At 43.6% G+C, this 22,127-nt stretch overlaps 1 protein-coding gene across 5 annotated transcripts in view; it reads left to right on the forward strand.

Moving 5' to 3' along the window:
• The window catches only part of ZNF883 (zinc finger protein 883), an 83,809-nt gene that overhangs the window by 36,468 nt on the left and 25,214 nt on the right, over positions 1–22,127 (forward strand). For 4 of the 5 annotated variants that reach the window (XM_063636126.1, XM_055271439.2, XM_063636124.1 and 1 more), the window contains 2 exons: positions 1,322–1,496; positions 7,495–7,577. The gene's annotated coding sequence lies outside the window, so the exon portion shown is untranslated. The remainder of the gene's footprint in view (positions 1–1,321; positions 1,497–7,494; positions 7,578–22,127) is intronic. The other variant, XM_063636125.1, reaches the window with a different exon arrangement.

Consider the following 22,127-nt stretch of genomic DNA (forward strand, 5'->3'; position numbering starts at 1 on the left):
TGCTAAGTGAAATAAGTTAGGTGCAGAAAGACAAATATTGCATAATCTCACTTATACGTGGAATCAAAAATAGGGAAATACATAGAAACAGAAAGTAAAATGGTGGAGGGGCTGGGTGAGGGAGAAATGGGCAGGTTTTGGTCAAAGAGTACAAAGTTTCAGTATTTATTTATACAAAATAAATAAGATCTGGATGTCTTCTGTACCATAAAGAGCCTACGATTCACAATAACATACTTAAAAATAATTAAAGAGGGTAGATCTTACATTAAGTGTTCTTACCACAAAAGGCTGGGGAAGATCAAAGGGGTGGAAACTTTTGGAAGTGATAGATGAATTTATGGGATGGATGGCATGATGGCTTGATGATTTCACAGGTATATACTTATCTCCAAACACATCAAGTTGTGTATATTAGCTGTGTACAGTTATATCAATCATAGCCCAATAAAGCAATTTTTTAAAGTATGTATAGTTTTATACTTGAGAATATGTAATTATACAGAATTTGTATATATATGCATAGAAATTACATATTTAAATATATAATAGGGAGTATCTTGGAGTGAACTTTTATCTGACTTTAATTTTATTCTTTTTCCTTATCTCTGTTCTCTGTTATCTACAATCTATATGCGTTTGTTTAGGAAAAAAGTTAGATATGCATACTCCCTCTTCATTATATTCGTTTCTTGGACGTTTTTGTCAAGAGCAGATGTGGACGAGGGAACAGATTACTCTACAAGGATGTTCATCAGTACACTATTTTTGGTAGCACTGAAGTGATCATAACCTAAGTTCCTAATAGAAAGTAAAAAAGCTAGAAAAAAATTTACCCCAAAAGTATGGCCTCATTCTTCGATGGAATCTCTCTGGGGCTTGCTTGCTCTCTCTCTGTCTCTGCTCCCACCCCCCACCCCACCCCCTGCCCCGTCAACACACACTCATAACAAAGAAGCTAGCTATAAATCAGAGATTTACTTTTAGAATGCTAAAAAATATTACCACCCCCCGCCCCGTCAACACACACTCATAACAAAGAAGCTAGCTATAAATCAGAGATTTACTTTTAGAATGCTAAAAAATATTAATCACTGCTTTAATAAATATTTCCGCAATGAATCCATCTGGGTAGTTCGGTTTTGTATCTGTTGAATAAAGGGTTATTTATAAATCATCTATTAATATAGTGAATAGGTATTACTTTTGTTTCAGGGGTGTTGTTAACGCAAACTTTGCATCTCTTTGGATTTACAGTTGTTTATAGCAAACGAAAAACTCTTGTTTTTTTGTTCTTTTCATTTAAACAACGATGCAAAAGATGCACGTTCGCAACCCGCGAAGCATTAGAAAGACACTGGTGGAAGACGTAGCTCGCGGGCGCCCTTTGCAGAAGATGCTGGGAAATGTAGTTCCTGTCGGCCGCGTGCGCAGGCGTACTTCCTGGCTTGGGAACCACATCGCCCGACCGTGCTCTTTATTTTAACGTGGAGCAGGTGAGCTTTTTCTTTCCCGACCTTTGCACTCGTGTGGGAGGTGAGGAGCGAGGTCCGCTTCAAACACAACCATTCGGGCGGGTCAGGAGAGGCCTGAGAATGCATTGGCCGGGCCGGGGTGGAGGAAAGGCGATTAGGTCAGGCTGGGTATTTGGTTCACGTTGCAGTGGAGGGGTGGTTGGTGGTGACCTGGGCCAGCATCCCGCTTCGGGGTGAGGAGGAGGCAAAGCCCTGTCTGCTCATCCCAGCCTTAACAGTCAGGGGCTTGGGTTCTCTTCTGGGTTGGAGGGTCATGAGAACAGAGCTCAGAGCTTTTGGGCCTTGCTTTGACTGTGATGGGGGGCAGTTTATCTGGGGAGGGGCAACCACCCCAGACCTTGGTGGTAGACCTGGGAATTGCAAGAAAACCGTGATATAGGTATTTAGTGCCAACTAGAATTTAGGTTTCCCGACATCCAGTTCTTGCTCTTTCCTCAGAAACTCACCTCCTCTCTAGAGATAGTTTGTTTCATTTTACTGGTAAATTTCTGAAGTCTCTAAGAACTGTGGAATTGATTCCCTACACTCTGTGGGCGATGAAGAGCAATTGTTTGTTCTTTGAGATGGAATTTGTGAATGCACTTCAAAAAATTGTATATGCTTTACAAGTATTATTGTTAACAAAGGGGCTGGTGTACTCAGTGCCACCCATCGTGGGAGGATAAAGTTAGCCCAGTTTCTGGTTTGTGAGATTGGACCAGTGACCAGAGACAGGAATGTAAGTGGCCTTTCACTTTGTACTCTGCAGGGAAAGTTTCATGCTCGTTCGTGTGAAGAGACCACCAAACAGGCTTTGTGTGAGCAACATGGCTGTTTATTTCACCTGGGTGCAGGTGGGCTGAGTCCGAAAAGAGTCAGCGAAGGGAGATGGGGTGGGGCCGTTTTATAGGATTTGGGTAGGTAAAGGAAAATTACAGTCAAAGGGGGGTTGTTCTCTGGCGGGCAGAGTGGTGGTCACAAGGTGCTCAGTAGGGGAGCTTATGAGCCAGGAGAAGGAATTTCACAAGACAATGTCATCAGTTAAGGCAGGAACAGGCCATTTTCATTTCTTTTGTGGTGGAATGTCATCAGTTAAGGCTATTTTTACTTCTTTTGTGGATCTTCAGTTACTTCAGGCCATCTGAATGTATACGTGCAAGTCACAGGGGTTGCAATGGCTTGGCTTGGGCTCAGAGGCCTGACATTCCTGCCTTCTTATATTAATAAGAAAAATAAAACAAAATAGTGTTGAAGTGTTGGGGCGGCAAAAATTTTTGGGGGGTGGTATGGAGAGAGAATGGGCGGCGATGTTTCTCAGGGCTGCTTCGAGTGGGGTTGGGGCGGCGTGTGAACCTAGAGTGGGAGAGATTAAGCTAAAGGAAGATTTTGTGGTAAGGGGTGATATTGTGGGGTTGTTAGAAGAAATATTTGTCGTGTAGAATTATTGGTGATGGCCTGGATATGGTTTTGTATGAATTGAAAAACTAAATAGAATAAGAGAAGGAGAAAAACAGGCATAAAAGGTCTAAGAATTGGGAGGACCCAGGACATCTGATTAGAGAGTGCCTAAGGAGATTCAGCATAGTCCTGCCAGCAAAGATTATTTACTTAAAGAGTTTAGAGTGGCGGTTTGGGGATAGCACCGGGAGATATCAGCTGTGATGGCTTGGAGAAACTGTAAACTGGCAGTGTAAACAAGAGCAGGGCATGTATGAGTAGTTGAGAACAGTGAATAGGAGTATGACTAGACAGAAGATAGTAAGGATGACAAGTTTTTTGGGGCACAGTCTGAGTTGGTCTGGTGTCTGGAATGAGACTGGAGCCTAATAAAAAGGAGCGTCTATACAGGAGCTCAAATGGGCTGTACCTTGTAGCATTCTGAGGACAGGTCTGACTTCTGAGAAGGGAAGGTGGTAAAAGTATTGTCCAGTCCTTTTTAAGTTGGTAGCTGAGCTTGGTGAGGTGTTTTTAAAAGACCTTTAGTCCATTCTGCTTTTCCTGAAGATGGAGGACCGTAAGGGATATAAGGGTTTCACTGAATACTAAGAGCCTGAAAAACTGGTTGGCTGATTTGACCAATAAAGGCTGGTCTGTTATCAGACTGTATAGAGGTGGGAAGGCTAAACTGAGGAATTACATCTGACAGAAGGGAAGAAATGACTGCGGTGGCCTTCTCAGACCCTGTAGGAAAGGCCTCTACTTATCTAGTGACAGTGTCTACTTAGACTAAGAGGTATTTTAGTTATCTGACTCGGGGCATGTTGAGTAAAGCTAATTTGCCAGTCCTGGGTGGTGGCAAATCTTCAAGCTTGATGTGTAGGGAAGGGACGGGGCCTGAATAATCCCTGAGGAGTAGTAGAATAGCAGATGGAACACTGAGAAGTTATTTCCTTAAGGATAGATTTCCACGATGGAAAGGAAATGAGAGGTTCTAAGAGGCGGGCTAGTGGCTTGTACTATAGCATAGCCTGCCTTTGCTGGTGTGTGGCAATTAGGCCTGGTGGAACTGCCATCAATAAATCAAGCATGATCAGGGTGAGGAACAGGAAAGAAGGAAATATGGGGAAATGGGGTGAATGTCAGGTGGATCAGAGAGATACAATCATGAGGGTCAGGTGTGGTATCAGGAATAACGTGGGAGGCTGGATTGAAGTCCGGGCCAGGAACAATGGTAATTGTGGGACTTAACAAAGAGTGAGTACAGCTGAAGGAGCTGGGGAGCAGAAAGTATATGCGTCAGGTATGAGGAAGAAAATAGATTTTGGAAGTTATGAGAAATGTAGAGAGTGAGTTGAGCATAGTTTGTGATTTTGAGGGCCTCTAAAAGTATTAAAGCAGTGGCAGCCACTGCACGCAGACATGAGGGCTAGGCTAAAACAGTAAGGTCAAGTTGTTTGGACAGAAAGGCTACTGGGTGCGGTCCTGGCTCTTGTGTAATTATTCTGACCGCACTAACCATGCCTAGGAAGGAAAGGAGTTGTTGTTTTGTAAGGGATTGAGGTTTGGGAGATTAATCAGACACGATCAGCAGGGAGACCACAGGTGTTTTTATAAGAATTATGCCGAGATAGGTAACAGATGAGGAAGAAAGTTGGGCTTGACTGAAGTAATGGGGGCTGTCTGTGAAGACTTGCAGCAGTACAGCCCAGGTAATTTGCTGAGCCTGATGGGTGTTAGGGTCAGTCCAAGTGAAAGCGAAGAGAGGCTGGGATGAAGGGTGCAAAGGAATAGTAAGGAAAGCATGTTTGAGATCTAGAACAGAATAATGGATTGTGGAGGGAGGTATTGAGGATAGGAGAGTATATGGGTTTGGCACCATGGGGTGGATAGGCAAAACAATTTGGTTGATAAGGTGCAGATCTTGAACTAACCTGTAAGCCTTGTCTGGTTTTAGGACAGGTGAAATTGAAAGGAAATTGTAAGGGGAGTTTATAGGTTTTAGAAGCCTATGCTGCAGCAGGAGAGTGATAACAGGCTTTAATCCTTTCAAAGCATGCTGTGGGATGGGATATTGGCCTTGAACGGGGTAAGGGTGATTAGGTTTTAATGAGATGGTAAGGGGTGCATGATCGGTCTCCAAGGAGGGAGTAGAGGTATTTTATACTTGTGGGTTAAGGTGGGGGAATACAAAAGGAGGATGCAAAGGAGGCTTTGGATTGGGAAGAAGGGCAGCAATGAGATGTAGCTGTAATCCAGGAATAGTCAGGGAAGCAGATAATTAAAGTGTCTCGGCCTAATAAGGGAACTGGGCAGGTGGGGATAACTAAAAAGGAGTACTTAAAAGAGTATTGTCTAAGTTGGCACCAGAGTTGGGGAGTTTTAAGAGGTTTAGAAGCCTGGCCATCAATACCCACAACGGTTATGTAGGCAAGGGAAACAGGCCCTTGAAGAGAAGGTAATGTGGAGTGGGTAGCCTCTGTATTGATTAAGAAGGGGACAGACTTACCCTCCACTGTGAGTTACCTGAAGCTCGGCATCCGTGATGGTCTAGGGGGCTTCCGAGGCAATCGGGCAGTGTCAGTCTTCAGCCACTAAGCCGAGAAGATCTGGGAAGGAGTCAGTCAGAGAGCCTTGGGCCAGAGTTCCAGGGGCTCTGGGAGTGGCTGCCAGGTGAGTTGAACAGTCTGATTTCCAGTGGGGTCCCGCACAGATGGGACACGGCTTAGGAGGACTCCTGGGATGCAGGCATTCCTTGGCCCAGTGGCCAGATTTCCGGAGCAAGCTCCTGGGGGAGGAGGTTCTGGAGGAATGCCTGGCTGCTGCGGTTCAGGCGTTTGGAAATTCTTGTGTGCTGGAGATGTGGCTGGGGTTTCTCTCACAGTGGAGGCAAGGAATTGCAACTTTTTTCTATTATTGTACACCTTGAAGGTGAGGTTAATTAAGTCGTGTTGTGGGGTTTGAGGGCCAGATTCTAATTTTTGGAGTTTTATTTAATGTCGGGAGCAGATTGGGTAATAAAATGTATATTGAGAATAAGACGGCCTTTGACCTTTTAGGGTCTAGGGCTGTAAAGCGTCTCAGCGTTGCTGCCAAATGAGCAATGAACTGGGCTGGATTTTTATATTTGATGAAAAAGAGCCTAAACACTATCTGATTTGGGATAAAGAAAAAGGAGCATTAACCTTGACTATGCCTTTAGCTCCAGCCACCTTTTTAAGAATAAATTGCTGAGCAGGTGGGGGAGGGCTAGTCACGGAACGAAACTGTAAGCTGGACCACGTGTGAGGAGGGGAGGTGATAAAAGGATTATAGGGTGGAGGAGCGGAGGCTGAGGAAGAATTGGGACCTAGCTCAGCCTGGCGAGGAGGGGAGAGGTCAGACGGGTCTGTAGAAAAGGAAGATTAGAAAGACTCAGCGATGCTTGGGGTTGGGATTGAGGGGACAGGTGGGAGGGAAAGAAGGAAGATTTGGGATGAGTTGCACTGGGCACAGAGACTAGGAAGGGACTGATGTGTAAAAGAATGCCTGGACGTCAGGCATCTCAGACCATTTGCCCATTTTATGACAAGAATTATTTAGATCTTATAGGATGGAAAAATTGAAAGTGCCGTTTTCCGGCTATTTGGAACTACTGTCAAGTTTGTTTTGGGGTCAAGCCACATTGCAGAAGAAAATAAGACGCTTAGATTTTAGGCCAGGTGAGAGTTGAAGAGGTTTTAAGTTCTTAAGAACACAGGCTAAGGGAGAAGAAGGAGGAATGGAAGGTGGAAGCTTGCCCATAGTGAAGGAGGCAAGCCCAGAGAAAAGAGTAGAGACACTGAGAAGGGGTCGGGGGTTGGAGCTTGCTCATAGTGAAGGAGGCAAGCCTAGAGAAAAGAGTAGAGACACGGAGAAGGGGTGGGGGGTTCTTGCCCTCCAGAAAAGCAGAGAAGGGGTTGGGGGCACGGAAATAAGAGATTGGGGTGGAGAGATATAAGAGATTGGGGTGTGGAAATAAGGGATCGGGGCGCAGAGATAAGAGGTTGGGGTGCAGAAATAAGCGATTGGGGGTTCTTGCCCCCTAGAAAAGCGGGACTTGCCGCTAAGGGTGAAGGAGAAGGGGTTGAGGGGTACTTGCCTGGTGGGGTCATTTTATAGGATTTGGGTAGGTAAAGGAAAATTACAGTCAAAGGGGGGTTGTTCTCTGGCAGGCAGAGTAGGGGTCACAAAGTGCTCAGTAGGGGAGCTTTTGAGCCAGGAGAAGGAATTTCACAAGACAATGTCATCAGTTAAGGCAGGAACAGGCCATTTTCATTTCTTTTGTGGTGGAATGTCATCAGTTAAGGCTATTTTTACTTCTTTTGTGGATCTTCAGTTACTTCAGGCCATCTGGATGTATACAGGGGATGCAATGGCTTGGCTTGGGCTCAGAGGCCTGACAGAAAGAACCTGTTCCCAGACTCATTCTGACTTTTACAGAGGGTGTGGGTTATATCCAGGTGGTCAGACAGCCTTCCCATAAAGGCAACCCTGAGTTCTCAGGGCCCCTTTCCTTTTTCAGCTCTGCTTTCTCAGGTCTCTACTGACTTATATAAGATGGTATCAAGAAGGACCTGACCACTGGCCCCTGACTACCTGTCTTTGGTAAGCAAAACTTTTCAGGGCATTTGTACCTTAACCTGGGTTTAATTTCTAAAGTTCTACCTTGCAGTGTGGAAAAATCATATGCAATTAAATGTTCCTTGATAATCTCTTTTAAGAATTGCTCATTATTTGCTTCCAATTTTTTTTTTTTTTTTTTTTTTTGGGACAGGGTCTCGCCCAGTTGCCCAGGCTGGAGTGCAGTGCACGATCTTGGCTCACTGCAACCTCTGCCTCCTGGGTTCAAGCGATTCTCCTGCCTCAGCCTCCTGAGTAGCTGGGATTACAGGCGTGCACCACCACACCTGGCTAATTTTTGTATTTTTAGTTGAGACGGGGTTTCACCATGTTGGACAACCTGGTCTCAAACTCCTGACCTCGTGATCTGTCTGCCTCAGCCTCCCAAAGTGCTGGGATTACAGGTGTGAGCCACTGCGCACAGCCTAATTTTTCTTTATAACTGACAAATAAAAATTGTATATATTTATCATGTGTAACATGTTTTGAAATATATATACATAGTAGAATGGCTAAATCAAGCTAATGAACATGCATCACCTCATGTACTTTTCATTTTTTTTTGTGGTGAGAGCACTTAAACTGATCTCAGCAATTTTCAAGAATACAATACATTGTTATGAATGATAGTTCATAATGTGTATGTACATGTAATGTGTATACAACCGTGCAATAATATACATGTATAAATGTACCCCAACTATGTTCTTTAAACATTAAAATAACTCAGCATAGCAAGATGCTCACTTACAAGAGGGCTGTGAGAACTGAGACTGAGGAAACAGGAGATTCTCCCATCTCACTCTTACCTTTAGATGACATACTTTCTTGAGTCTGTTGGGCAGATTTGTACAAATGAGATATACATGTGTATCTGTAATGCAGCTCTGCTGTACTTTTTATTTCCTGAAATATCACCTCTGTCCAGAGGGAGGGAAGATTTTCTTTCTTTCACTCACTGAATAGATATTCATTGAGTGCCTAGTTTTTGCCAGCTAATGTTCTAAGCATTGGGATATAACAGTGAATAACACAAAGTCCCTGCCTATGTGGAGCTAACAGTCTTGGATGGGCACACAGACAATAATGTAAACACAGATGTTCCTCAGCTTAGCATGGGGTTACATTCTAGTAAATGTATAAGTTGAAAATATTAATTCAAAAATGCACTAATTCACGTAACCTACTGAACATCATTTGTAGTGATAAATAGAGGAAACTATACCAGAGTAACGGGGCTAGGGAAGGCATAGGACAGCTGTTATTTAATATAGGGGAGTGAGAGAAGGCTTCACTGATAGATGCCATTGAACAGAGACTTATAGAAACTGAGAATATGGGCCGGGCACGATGGCTCACGCCTGTAATCCCAGCACTTTGGGAGACCGAGGCGGGCAGATCACGAGGTCAAGAGATTGAGACCGTTCTTGCCAACATGGTGAAACCCTGTCTCTACTAAAAGTACAAAAATTAGCTGGGCGTGGTGGCACATGCCTGTAGTCCCAGCCACTCAGGAGGCTGAGGCAGGAGAATCTCTTGAACCTGGAAGGCAGAGGTTGCGTTGAGCTGAGATCACACCACTGCATTCCAGCCTGGGCTACAGAGCAAGACTCCATTTCCAAAAAAAAAAAAAAAGAATATGAGCCTTGCAGATATTTGGGGAGGGGAGGGGGATTAAGTTCCTCAGCAGAAGCAACAGCAAATGCAAAGCCTCAAGGTGCAGATGTGCTTAAACTTTGTGGGAGCATCAGGAAGGCCATGTGGCCAGAGAGGGGTGAGTGATAGCAGCACAGTAGGAGTTGATATGAGAGAGGTAAGGGGTTGCAGACCACACAGCACACAGGCTAGTATAGGCCACAGCCAGTTTGGCTTTTATGCTGAATGAGAAGAGAAAATGTAGGAGGTGATGGTGTTTGGTGTTATTGTTTATTCAGCTCTATTGAGATTTACTTATAATTTACCAATTTTCATAGGAGGATTTTGAATAGAGAAGTGACGTAACTTGACTTAGTTTAAAGGAACCATTTTGGATGCTCTGTTGAGAATAGAGTATAGGGTACCAAGGTCAGACATGGATACTGGCTAGGAAGCTAAGGCAATCATCCAGGTGAAAGATGGATTTTTCTGTTTCCTTCATTGTCTGACTTTTTAAGCCAATCAACACTTCATCCACCCTAAACTTCCAATTCCTCTCCCCATCTCCACTCTCATGCTTCCTATTTCACTAAGAGAACTAGAAAAGAACTTCCAAATGCTCTCACCACATCCCCTGACCTTCCAGGAAGTATTCCCATTGTACTCCATAGTAACAGGAGGGAGCCTGTCTTCCCTCCTGTTACTATGGAGAAATGGCCTGGACTCTAATTTATAGCCAACTCCTCTACCAGTACACTAGATCCCACTTTCTCTCACTTACCCGGGACAGTGCCTGGGACAATCATTGGGCAAAATTCCTGATAGTTTTGTTATTTATATATATTTTGCTTATTTAGCTATGTAGACATAATTTTTCATAAAAAAAGAAAAATTCAAATAAAATGCTGGATTTTTAAATCATAAGTGATCTAATATCCATCAACACTTAATTTGCTGTGAGAGAAATCCACAAATATATAATGCTTCTATCATTCTTGAGTTGAAAGGAACTTCTGTTAAAAGAGTTCAAGTGTAATTCCATTGGATCAAAACTATTCATAAATCCATAGATTTTCTTCCTTTTCATAAATATTTCTTCCTGTTACTCTATGCACCATTCCCTCCCAAACCCTTGTCTCATTTTCAGTTTCATTACTTAGTTTTTTTTTTTTTTTTTTTTTTTTTTGAGACGGAGTCTCGCTCTGTCACCCAGGCTGGAGTGCAGTGGCGCAATCTCGGCTCACTGCAAGCTCCGCCTCCCAGGTTCACGCCATTCTCCTGCCTCAGCCTCTCTGAGTAGCTGGGACTACAGGCGCCCGCCACCACGCCCGGCTAATTTTTTTTGTATTTTTAGTAGAGACGGGGTTTCACCGTGGTCTCGATCTCCTGACCTCATGATCTGCCCGCCTCAGCCTCCCAAAGTGCTGGTGGGATTACAAGCGTGAGCCACCGCGCCCGGCCTTTAGAATGTTAAGAAAGGACATCTTAGCCAATTCTCAAAGCTCTGGTATCTGTATTTTCTATTTGAGTTTAGACCATTCACATGTGTCTTGATTTCACTTCAGTTTTGTAAATTTTCTTGTGTCATTAGTAAATTAAAGAAAATATGCTTTATAGGCAGTAATTTGCATGTGTAACCATGAGGCTTTCCACTTAAAATGTTTACACTTAACTACCTGATTAAAAACTAATACATTCTTATGATAATCATAAAATTTTAATTTATGAAGAATTTACGTCTTTAGAAAGACTCAGGGTGATTTGAATGGCTCATTGCCCTTTCTTTTTTTTTTTTGAGACGGAGTCTCGCTCTGTTGTCCAGGCTGGAGTGCAGTGGCGCGATCTCGGCTCACTGCAAGCTCCGCCTCCCGGGTTCACGCCATTGTCCTGCCTCAGCCTCCCGAGTAGCTGGGACTACAGGCGCCCCCCACTGCGCCCGGCTAATTTTTTGTATTTTTAGTAGAGACGGGGTTTCACGTGTTAGCCAGGATGGTCTCGATCTCCTGACCTTGTGATCCACCTGTCTCAGCCTCCCAAAGTGCTGGGATTACAGGTGTGAGCCACCACGCCCGGCCCGCGGCTCATTGCCCTTTCAAGAAAATCTTTGTACAAAATTCTGACCCAGTGATGCAGAAAAATTTTTCCCTCTATGAATTTGACTAATAATTTGAAAATTTTCTCCATTTCATTCTTTTTCTTTTCAGAAATAGTGTTTGGACCATTTTTAAATGGAGAGAAATAATGCTGAACTTGAGAATAGGGGAGAGGCTATAGTCCTAGCTCTGCCGGTGGCTAATTGGGTGATCTTAGGCAAGTCAGTTCATTACTGTTGGCTTGAGATGTGTCCTAGGCAAACTAAAGAAATTTGCCTTAATATTTCCTGAACCTCTTTCTAACTCAAATGCACTGACATTATGACATCATTTGTGAGGTTTAGAGAGCAAGAAGCCCTAGCATCTGGCACTCGTTTTTATTTTCTGTCTTTACTGTTCTAACAACATCAGAGTCAGCCTTGAAAGAGCAAGGAACTCACAGTTGGATGGCCTGAGGGATATGGCAAAGATTAGGATACTCACAGCTAATTTTGCCTGGCTGATTACAGGGATCATTATGAGTTGAGAACATAGTAACCACAGGGTTTTTTAATAACAGCTGTCAGGTCACCAGTATACTAAGAAGTAGGTAAGACAGGGTCTACAGTCATATTTTGGGGAGTTAGTCATGAGTTCTATCTGGCTACTGTGACCCAGAAACCTCACAGATTCAGCAATACTAGCAGAAGTGTAGTTTAGAATTCTGACAGGCAGGCTGCTGAAACTAAACTGATGAAAGAATAAATAGCTTGCAGAACATTAATCGTCAAGTGTTCATTAAAACATCTACCCCATCAGGGGTACCCTACTAAGTACATGGAGATTTTTTTCTTTTGAGATGGAGTCTTGCTCTGTCGCCCAGGCTGGAGTGCAGTGGCACGATCTTGGCTCACTGCAACCTCCGCCTCCCAGTTTCAAGCGATTCTCCTGCCTCAGCCTCCTGAGTAGCTAGGACTACAGACATGCACCACCACGCCTGGCTAATTTTTGTATTTTTAGTAGAGACAGGGTTTCACCATATTGTACAGGCTGGTCTTGAACTCCTAACCTCATGATCTGCCTGCCTCAGCCTCCCAAAATGCTGGGATTACAGGCGTGAACCACCATGCCCAGCCAAGTTTAAAAAAAAAAAATGACCACAGTCTTTGCTCAGAAAGATAAAATCTAGCCATAAGAAGCATTAACCTTACTTTGCAGTTAGAAGGTATTCAATAAATTTTGATTTGAAAAATATAGTTAATAATGGCTTAGCTGTAGGTAGGTCTGTGTAGAAGAAGAGAGACAGATTAGATGATATTTTGGGATCCCAAATCCTATCAAATTCTGAAGTTTATATGGCAATAAGGTAATTTGGACAGATTCATGGGCTGTTGAGACAGGAAAAACACTAATGACTTGAATCCTACTTCTTTAAGATAGCAGGTTTAACTAAGAAGCGTGTTACAGATATATCACAAGGTGAACTCCAAAACCGAGGCTTAGCCCGGGAGGCCAAATGGGGTCTTGGCTTTGTGCAGGAAAGAATTCCAGGGCAAGCTGACAGAGTAAAATGAAAGCAAGTTTATTAAAAAGTAAAATAAAAGGGTGGCTACTCCATAGGCAGAGCAGGGCCATCCCATATGTATAGTAGCATGGGGAGCAGGGGTTGTTAGCTGGCTATTTTATGACTATTTCATGATTATATGCTAAACAAGGGGTCGATTACTCATGAGTTTTCTGGGAAGAGGGGGTGCTTCCGGAACTGGGGGTTTCCCTGTCCAAACCATACAGGGTAACTTTGGGTATTGCCACGGCAATTGTAAACTGTCATGGCTCTGGTGGGCATGTTTTTTAGCATGCTAATATGTTATAATTAGTGTATAATGAGCAGAGAAGGTCGGTTTTGTTGCCATCTTGGTTCTAGCTGGTTTAGGCTGGTTTCTTTTTCTTTTTTTTTTTTAATTTTTCATGCTTGAACTTTTAGAGAAATAGGCTGGTTTCTTTACTGTATGCTTCTTATTGGCAGGATCTTGTTACCTGTTGTTTACTTTCTCCTGTCTTACCAGTGGTGTCATATGACTCATTGTCTTGTAAACTAGTCCTGCTGAATTCCTATCTCAGATACAAAGACTACAGAATTGGGAATCAAGAGAAGTGTATTCATGCACTCATTCAAGTAATATTTGTAGGGACCAGCCCCACAGGGTCGATGGGTCTCTCCCCGTGTGCGGCGATGAGAGAGTGTAGAAATACACAAGACAAAGAGATAAAAGAAAAGGCAGCTGGGCCCGGGGGACCACTACCACCAATGCGCGGAGACCGGTAGTGGCCCCGAATGTCTGGCTTCGCTGTTATTTATTGTATACAAAGCAAAAGGGGCAGGGTAAAGAATGTGAGTCTTCTCCAATGATAGGTAAGGTCACGTGGGTCACGTGTCCACTGGACAGGGGGCCCTTCCCTGCCTGGCATCCGAGGCAGAGAGAGAGAGAAGACAAAGCGAAAGACAGCTTATGCCATTATTTCTACATATCAGAGACTTAGTACTTTCACTAATTTACTACTGCTATCTAGAAAGCAGAGCCAGGTGTACAGGATGGAACATGAAGGTGGAGTAAGAGCGTGACCATTGAAGCACAGCATCACAGGGAGACAGTTAGGCCTCCAGATAACTGCGGGAAAGCCTGACTGGTGTCAGGCCCTCCACAAGAGGTGGAGGAGCAGAGTCTTCTCTAAACTCCCCCGGGGAAAGGGTGACTCCCTTTCCTGGTCTGCTAAGTAGCGGGTGTTATTGCTTGACACCTTTTTGCTACCGCTAGACCACGGTCCGCCTGGCAACGGGCATCTTCCCAGATGCTGGCGTCACCGCTGGACCAAGGAGCCCTCTGGTGGCCCTGTCCAGGCATAACAGAAGGCTCCCACTCTTGTCTTCTGGTCACTTCTCACTATGTCCCCTCAGCTCCTATCTCTGTATGGCCTGGTTTTTCCTAGGTTATGATTATAGAGCAGGGATTATTATAATATTGGAATAAAGAGTAATTACTACCAACTAATGATTAATGATATTCATATATAATCATATCTAAGATCTATACCTGGTATGACTATTCTTGTTTTATATTTTATTATACTGGAACAGCTCGTGTCCTCGGTCTCTTGCCTCAGCGCCTGGGTGACTTGCCGCCCACATCTCCCCCCTTTTTATTAACTAGGATCGCCATTGCCATCATTGCTTGTCGTTGACTTCGGACTTGGTTTCGGACTCCTTGGAGGCATCTGCAGACTAAAAGAAGACTCCATAAGCATACCAATATTAATAATGCCAATAACAACAATGATCCTCCGAAGGGTTTGAACCATTTGAAGGGATTAAAATCAGATAAGTGTTCAGTTATGCCTTCAAATATGTCTGAGCCAGGAACAGTGGATAAATGGGCTTGTGAAGCCTCAAAAATTTGCTCTTTAAGTTGTGAAATATCCAAGGTTAAGTTATCATCCCAGGCTTTTAAATGTCTTGAGACCTTTTCCCAGCTATGTTGATCTTGATCATAAGCATAAGGCATTATGCAGTAATCAGAAGTATTCCAATCCCACTATAATTGCATACGGTGTTCCAAATTCATAACTCTATCTCCCAGCCATGTTACACTTTGGCGGAGATCATTAATTTGATTAGCTAATTTTTGATCAATTTGAGCCTGAGAATTCCAAAGTCTGGAGGAGTTTTTTTGCCATGCTTTGACATAGTGAGCGGTTTGAACAGAATTGTGAATGGCAACTCCAGCAGTTGCTGCTGTTGCAGTAACCTCAATTAGTCCTGCAAGGACTGCAATAAGAGTAAAAATAAATCTCTTTGTTCTTTTGAGGATACCTTTAAGAACTTCATTGACTATGTGAATAGAGGGGGGAGATTCCCATGGACGATGTAAAGAAACTAGTATCCATACCCCCTCCCTAGCCCTTACTAAGAGAATACTTGTAGTGGGATTAAAAGTTGCATCAATGCAAGTGAACAGCTTACAGTTATCACATTCTACAGTTTGCTCATTAGGAGTAATAATTATATTTCCAACCAACAGCATGTAAGGGGGTTTGACACAGCTCCTGATGGGTATCACCCATTCAGAAATGAGGGTGATGTTGAATGTGGGTGTTTTGGTATTAGTACGAAGGAGTTGATAGGTAGCATTCCATATCCTTATTCCTATCAGGGCTGCAACTAATTTCCATAGTTCAGGATGTTCCGGGGTGACAAAGGGATGAATCATTTTTGGTCTAGGAGGAGCAGTGCCTGCGTCCTTCCATTTAAATGGGTAAGGAGACACCCATTGTCTCAGCATGTAAGACTGCCATCCATGCTCTATATAATTTAAGGAATAAATAAACTCCGAGCATAAGGTAGTTTTGCCGGAGCAATCTTGCCAATAATATCCTTTTGGAGCCCAATCAATAACAATACCCGTGGCTAGATTTGGAAGTACAACGGCCTTAGGAGCATTACAATCATCCCATAAAATTGAAGTCACTTTAAAAGGCCCCTTTGTAGGTTTCTTTGGACAGTCTGGCAGTCCTTTTGTTTTATTAGCTTTGGTAGTGAGAGGAATTCTCCATCCCTCATGTGGATTAAGTTTGACAGTGAAAAGTTGAAAAGAGTTAGTACTGAACACATTATGCAATTGATAAGAATCACTTGTAAAGGACGATACAGTCCACCTCCAATTCTGGTACGAATAAGCTAAACAGGCAGGCGTCTTCCCAATGCATAGTGGTGGATATTTATAACCAATTGACAGATTTAAGTGCATACCTTCTTCTTCCGGTTGAGCTGGGAACCGATCATCATTAGGGATCGGCATGAATGCACTATTGTTAGTGTAAACTTCTACTGGGGAGTCCATCCAGGAGATAGACCGAATTAGAGGGGGAAAAGGAACATATGCCCAATAAGTATAATTTTGAATTACCCCAACTGGTGGTATACTTACTGCTGCACTGACTACCATAAAGGCAGCCAGAATTATATTACCGATCGTTTTTGGGATTCCTTTATCTGTTAAGAAATTTTCTGTTTGATGAGATTAAACTTTTATTTGACCCCATGTTGGTGGAGTTGAAGGAGAGGTGTTGTAGGTCACACGGCGAGATTTTGCCTCAATGTGGAGGTCCTGAAGTGTATGTGTCAGGCGGTGAAAGTTACTCTTTTGTTTCCGATGGGTCTTTGCCTTTTGTTTCTGGCAGCGTTTCATCTTTGGAGTTATCGTGCAATTTTAATTGTCGGGAGGGAACCCACACGGGCTGTAGTCTTTTTCCTGGGGAAACACAAGCAAAACCCCTACCCCCAGTTATGACCGTGCCTAATTCCCATGTGTTAGTTCCTTCCACCATACCCGCATTCCTTTTTGTGGATCAAATTTATTTCCAGTGAAGTGTTGTTCTGCGTCTGTGAAAGGTTGATTTCTTGTTAAGTTTAAGAAATTTAGTGTGAAAAGAACCAGATTTAATTGGGCATCAGGAGTAATAGCATCTCCCTTTGATTCAGTTGCTTGTTTTCGAAGTTGATCTTTGAGTGTTTTATTGGCTCGTTCAACTAAAGCCTGTGAAAGAGTGACGTTCAGACTTAAGACCACGGCACACCAGCTTGGCCAAGAGATCTTTATTGGAGGCAGCAGGCTGGGCTGGGCAGGAGAGAGAGAGAGTGAGAGCGGTGGGGGGTTTGCTTCTTTTATGCCCAGGAGGGCTGCGTGGATGTTTGTGATTGGCTGGGGTGGGGCTTAGAGCGAGGTGGGAAAAACACCTCTCTCTGATTGGTTTTTCCTTTGGCGGGCTTGCATTGAGGAAGAAGAACCCGGAACCAGCGCCATTAGAGTGCTCTAGTTACCTAACTCTAGTTACCTAACAGCCTGTCCTTGAGAATTATAGGGGATGCCAGTTGTGTGAGTAATTGCCCAGGTCTGAGTAAACTGTTTGAAAACAGCACTAGTGTAGCCGGGGCCATTATCAGTTTTTAGTTTTTCAGGACAGCCCATAACTGAGAAACAGGAAAGCATATGTCATTTAACATGAGCTGTACTTTCTCCTGTTTGACAAGTGGCCCAAATAAAATGAGGAAAGGTATCAATAGTTACATGTATAAAAGAAAGCTTGCCAAAAGGAGGATAATGAGTCACATCCATTTGCCAGAGAGCGTTCTGTGAAAGTCCTCTTGGGTTAACTCCTGAAGACAGTGTCTGTAAAATTAACACTTGACAAGTAGGACAGTGACATACAATGGTTTTAGCTTGTTTCCATGTAAGGGGGAACTTTTTTCGGAGTCCCGCAGCATTGACATGGGTTAAAGCATGAAAGTTTTGTGCATCTGTAAAAACGGGAGTAACTAATGTATCAGCTCTGGCATTTGCTGTCGAGAAGGGGCCAGGGAGAGGTGTGTGGGCCCGAATGTGAGTAATGTAGAAAGGAGAAGACTTTGCTCTGAGCACAGACTGAAATTTTTGAAAAAGAAAAAATCGGTTATCATCGGGCAAAAATTTGATTAAGGCAGTTTCAATGTTGCGAGCAACATGTACTACATATGCTGAGTCAGAGACGATGTTAACTGGTTCAGGAAAATCTTCAAGGACAGCCATAACAGCAAGCAGTTCAGCTCATTGTGCTGAAATAGCTCCTGTGTTAAGAACACGTTCTCTTGGTCCTGTATATGCTGCTCGGCCATTAGAGGAAGCATCAGTGAAAACAGTGACAGCTTCAGGTAATGGGGTGTTTCTAGTAATGTTAGGTAAAATCCAAGAAGTGAGTTTAAGGAAATGAAATAATTTTACATTAGGATAGTGATTATCAATTATACCCGGGAAACCTGCCAAATGTACTTGCCAAGCGATGCAAGTAGCAAAAGCCTGTTGAACTTGTAATCGGGTAAGGGGAACAATGATTTTTTGGGGCTCTGTTCCCGACAGACAAAGGAGATGAGAACGAGCCTGACTAATTAAGGTAGAAATTTGATCTAGATATGTAGTTAGCATCCGTAAAGAGTTGTGTGGAAGAAAGCACTATTCAATTAAATTATGTGCCTGAATAATGAGTCCTGTTGGAGAATGTTCAGTGGGAAAAATTAGTATTTCACAAGATAAATGTGGATTCACTCTGGTAACCTGAGACTGTTGAATGCATTTTTCTATAAGTCGTAATTCAGAATCTGCCTCAGGAGTCAAAGACCTTTTACTGCATAAATCAGGATTGCCCCGTAGTGTTGCAAAAAGATTAGACAGAGCATAAGTAGGAATGCCTAAGGAGGGACGAATCCAATTAATATCTCGAAGTAATTTTTGGAAATCATTTAGAGTTTTTAAGGATTCTCGTCTGAGTTGAACTTTTTGAGGCTTAATGACCTTGTCCTCTAGTTGCATTCCTAAATAGTAATAGGGGGATGAAGTCTGAATTTTTTCCGGGGCTATAACCAAGCCAGCTGCTGTGACTGCTTGTCGTAATGCAGAAAAACAAGATATCAATACAGAACGTGAAGGTGCTGCACAAAGAATATCATCTGTGTAATGAATAATATAACATTGGGGAAATTTATCTCTAACTGGCTTTAATATGCATCCCACATAATATTGACAAATAGTAGGGCTATTGAGCATACCTTGAGGTAGAACTTTCCAATGGTAACGTGCTGCAGGAGCGATATTATTAAGGGTTGGAACAGTGAAAGCAAATTTTTCAAAATCCTGAGGGGCCAGAGAAACGGTAAAGAAGCAATCTTTAAGGTCAATGATGATAAGTGGCCAGTACTCAGGAATCATAGTGGGGGAGGGTAAACCAGGTTGTAATGTCCCCATAGGCTGAAGGACAGCATTTACCACCCTAAGATCAGTAAGCATTCTCCACTTACCAGATTTCTTTTGGATAACAAAAACAGGTGAATTCCAAGGAGAAAAAGAAGGTTCAATGTGTCCCAATTTTAGTTGTTCAAGAACCAAAATATGAAGTGCCTCCAGCTTATTTTTTGGAAGCGGCCACTGATCTACCCAGACAGGTTTTTGAGTTTTCCACATCAAAGGGATGGGGTCTGGAGGCTTGATAGTGACTGCTTCTAAAAAGAATAACCAAGTCCTGTAGAGTCTGCTTTAGGAGTAGGTGTGATAGGCTCAGTGATGCCTTGTGCTGATTTTCCTAAACCCATACCTTGAACAAATCCCATTTTAGTCATCATATCTTTACTCTGCTGGCTTTAATTGCCTTTAGGAAAAGTAATCTGAGCCCCTCATTGATATAAAAGATCTCTTCCCCACAGATTAACAAGAATGGGTGTAATAAGGGGGCAAATAGTTCCAGTCTGTCCTTCAGGGCCTGTGCAATGTAAAATTGTGGAGCTTTCATATACCTCTGAAGCCTGACCGACACCCACTAATGCTGTGGAGGCATGCTCCTTTGGCCAGTGTTGGGGCCATTGATGTAAAGCTATAATAGAAACATCAGCACCCATATCGATCATTCCCTCAAACATCTTTCCCTGAATATGCACGGAGCACACAGGACGAGTGTCAGAAATTTTGCTGGCCCAATAGGCCGCTTTACCTTGATAATCTGTGCTACCAAAACCTCCTTTTCTTTTACTAGAACTGGATCCCAAAGGAATGTAAGGAAGTATCAGGAGTTGAGCAATGCGGTCCCCTGCTGCTGCATTCCAAGGGAATGCAGAGCTAATGACTATGAATTTCACCTGAATAGTCAGAAGCAATTACACCAGTATGTACTTGAACATCTTTTAAATTTAAACTTGAACATCGTAGTAGCAAACCTACACTGCCAGCCAGCAAAGGGCCAAAAACACCTGTAGGAATAGCAATAGGTGGCTCTCCAGGCAACAAAGAAATATCTCTGGTACAACAGAGATCTACTGCTGCTGAGCCTGTGGTGGCGGGGGACAAGCATTGTACTGAGATTCATGCTGGGGCTGAGCCATTAGATCCTGTGGGACAAATTGCTGAAGTGGGCATTGGGGTGGAAGTTGAATGGAATGAACTGGGAAGGCTCCCGTCTGGCTGGACGCCCAGGGCTGAGAGTTGAAGAATGCCCCATTGTTTAAAGGGGCCTGGAGCCGGCCCCTCATCCAGTTTCCCTGATTTTTAGAAAGTCATAAAGGATTGCCATTAATATCAAATTTGGAATGGCATTGAGATGCCCAGTGAAAGCCCTTTCGGCATCGTGGGCACACAGTAGAAGGTGGGGTGTCCTGCTGCTGAAAAGTTTTGTTGTTCTTGGTAATGTAAGGGATGGCGACCTGCACACCAAGGGCAATTTCTTTTTGCATGTCCCTTCTGGCCACATATGAAGCATTGGCCAGAGAATTGTCCAGGCACTCGAATAGAGGCCACAGCTTGTGCCATAATCATTGCTGTATGCAGAGTTCCTCCCACCCCTTCACAGGCTTTAATGTAGGAGGTGAGTACATCACCACCCGGTGGAATTTTGCCTTTGACGGGGCGAATAGCCGCCTGACAATCTGGATTTGCTTGTTCATAAGCCATAAGTTCTACAACAAGTCTTTGGCCGTGGCTATCAGGAATAGCCTTTTCTGCTGCGTCTTGAAGACGAGCAATAAAGTCTGGGTAGGGCTCATGTTGTCCCTGTCTGACGGCTGTGAAAGATGGGCATACTTTACCATCATCTTGAATTTTGTCCCAAGCATCTAAGCAACATTTTTGCAGTTGTTCAATAACCTCATCATTTAGTATAGTTTGGTGTTGGATTGCAGCCCATTGACCCATTCCCAGTAACTGGTCAGCCGTAACGTTAACAGGAGGATTAGAGCCCTGATTAAGACGAATGCGTTCCTGGACAGCATCAACCTACCAAGACCTGAATTGTAAATACTGAGATTTAGATAAGAATGACTTTGCTAAAAGTTCCCAATCATAGGGTACCAAACGTTTATCTTCTGCTAAGGCTTTTTAATGTGGAACGGACAAAAGGAGAGTTGGTGCCATATTGTTTCACTGACTCCTTAAAATCTTTGAGGAATTTAAAAGAAAAACTTTCCCAAGTAGCAGGGCATAGCTGGACCTGACCTGGACGTATGGGGTCAGGCTGAACTACCGCCTGAACTGCAGGAATGCCAGGTATCGGCTGTGCCCCAGGAGCAGGCAATTGCGGAGCCTGATTATTTCCCTGAGCAGCCTAATTTTCGGGCTGAGGGGCTTGATTATCAGCCTCTTGATCTTGTTGAGCTGCGGGGTCAGCCACCTGCTGGACAGGATCAACAACAGGCTGTGGGTGGTTTTGCATTGTTGGGGTGGCAGGTACTGGAGGTTGTAAAATTACAGGAAATTGCCAGGCTTCGGGATCCCCATATTCCCTTGCCTGAATTATAGCCCTCATAAGCGGAGTGTCATTTTCAGGGATGTATGTAATTTGTTGCTTATGAGCGGCAATAGTAGTATTAGCAACAGCAGTTGTGACCGGACCAGGAGCAGGAAAAGGTGTAGAATTTTGAATAGAAGGAGAGTTGAGAAACTTAGAGCCAGATTGAGACCAGATTACCTGCTGAGCAGGTCTTTCATGGGCCTGAAAACCAGGCTGCCACAGCAAGTGCAAACCAGGCTTCACAGGGGCCTGTGACTCTATCCGAGTCCGATTTGTAGGAAGTGGACCAGGCTTCAAGGGAGCCTGTGACTGTAACTGAGTCCTATTTTCAGGAAACGATCCAGGCTTCCAGGGAGCCCGTGACTCTAATTGAGTCCGATTTTCAGGAAAGGATCCAGGCTTCAAGGGAGCCTGTGACTGTAACTGAGTCTGATTTTCAGGAAAGGATCCAGGCTTCAAGGGAGCCTGTGAC

Source organism: Symphalangus syndactylus, chromosome 3 (assembly GCF_028878055.3).
Source record: "Symphalangus syndactylus isolate Jambi chromosome 3, NHGRI_mSymSyn1-v2.1_pri, whole genome shotgun sequence".
Taxonomy (NCBI): Eukaryota; Metazoa; Chordata; class Mammalia; order Primates; family Hylobatidae; genus Symphalangus; species Symphalangus syndactylus.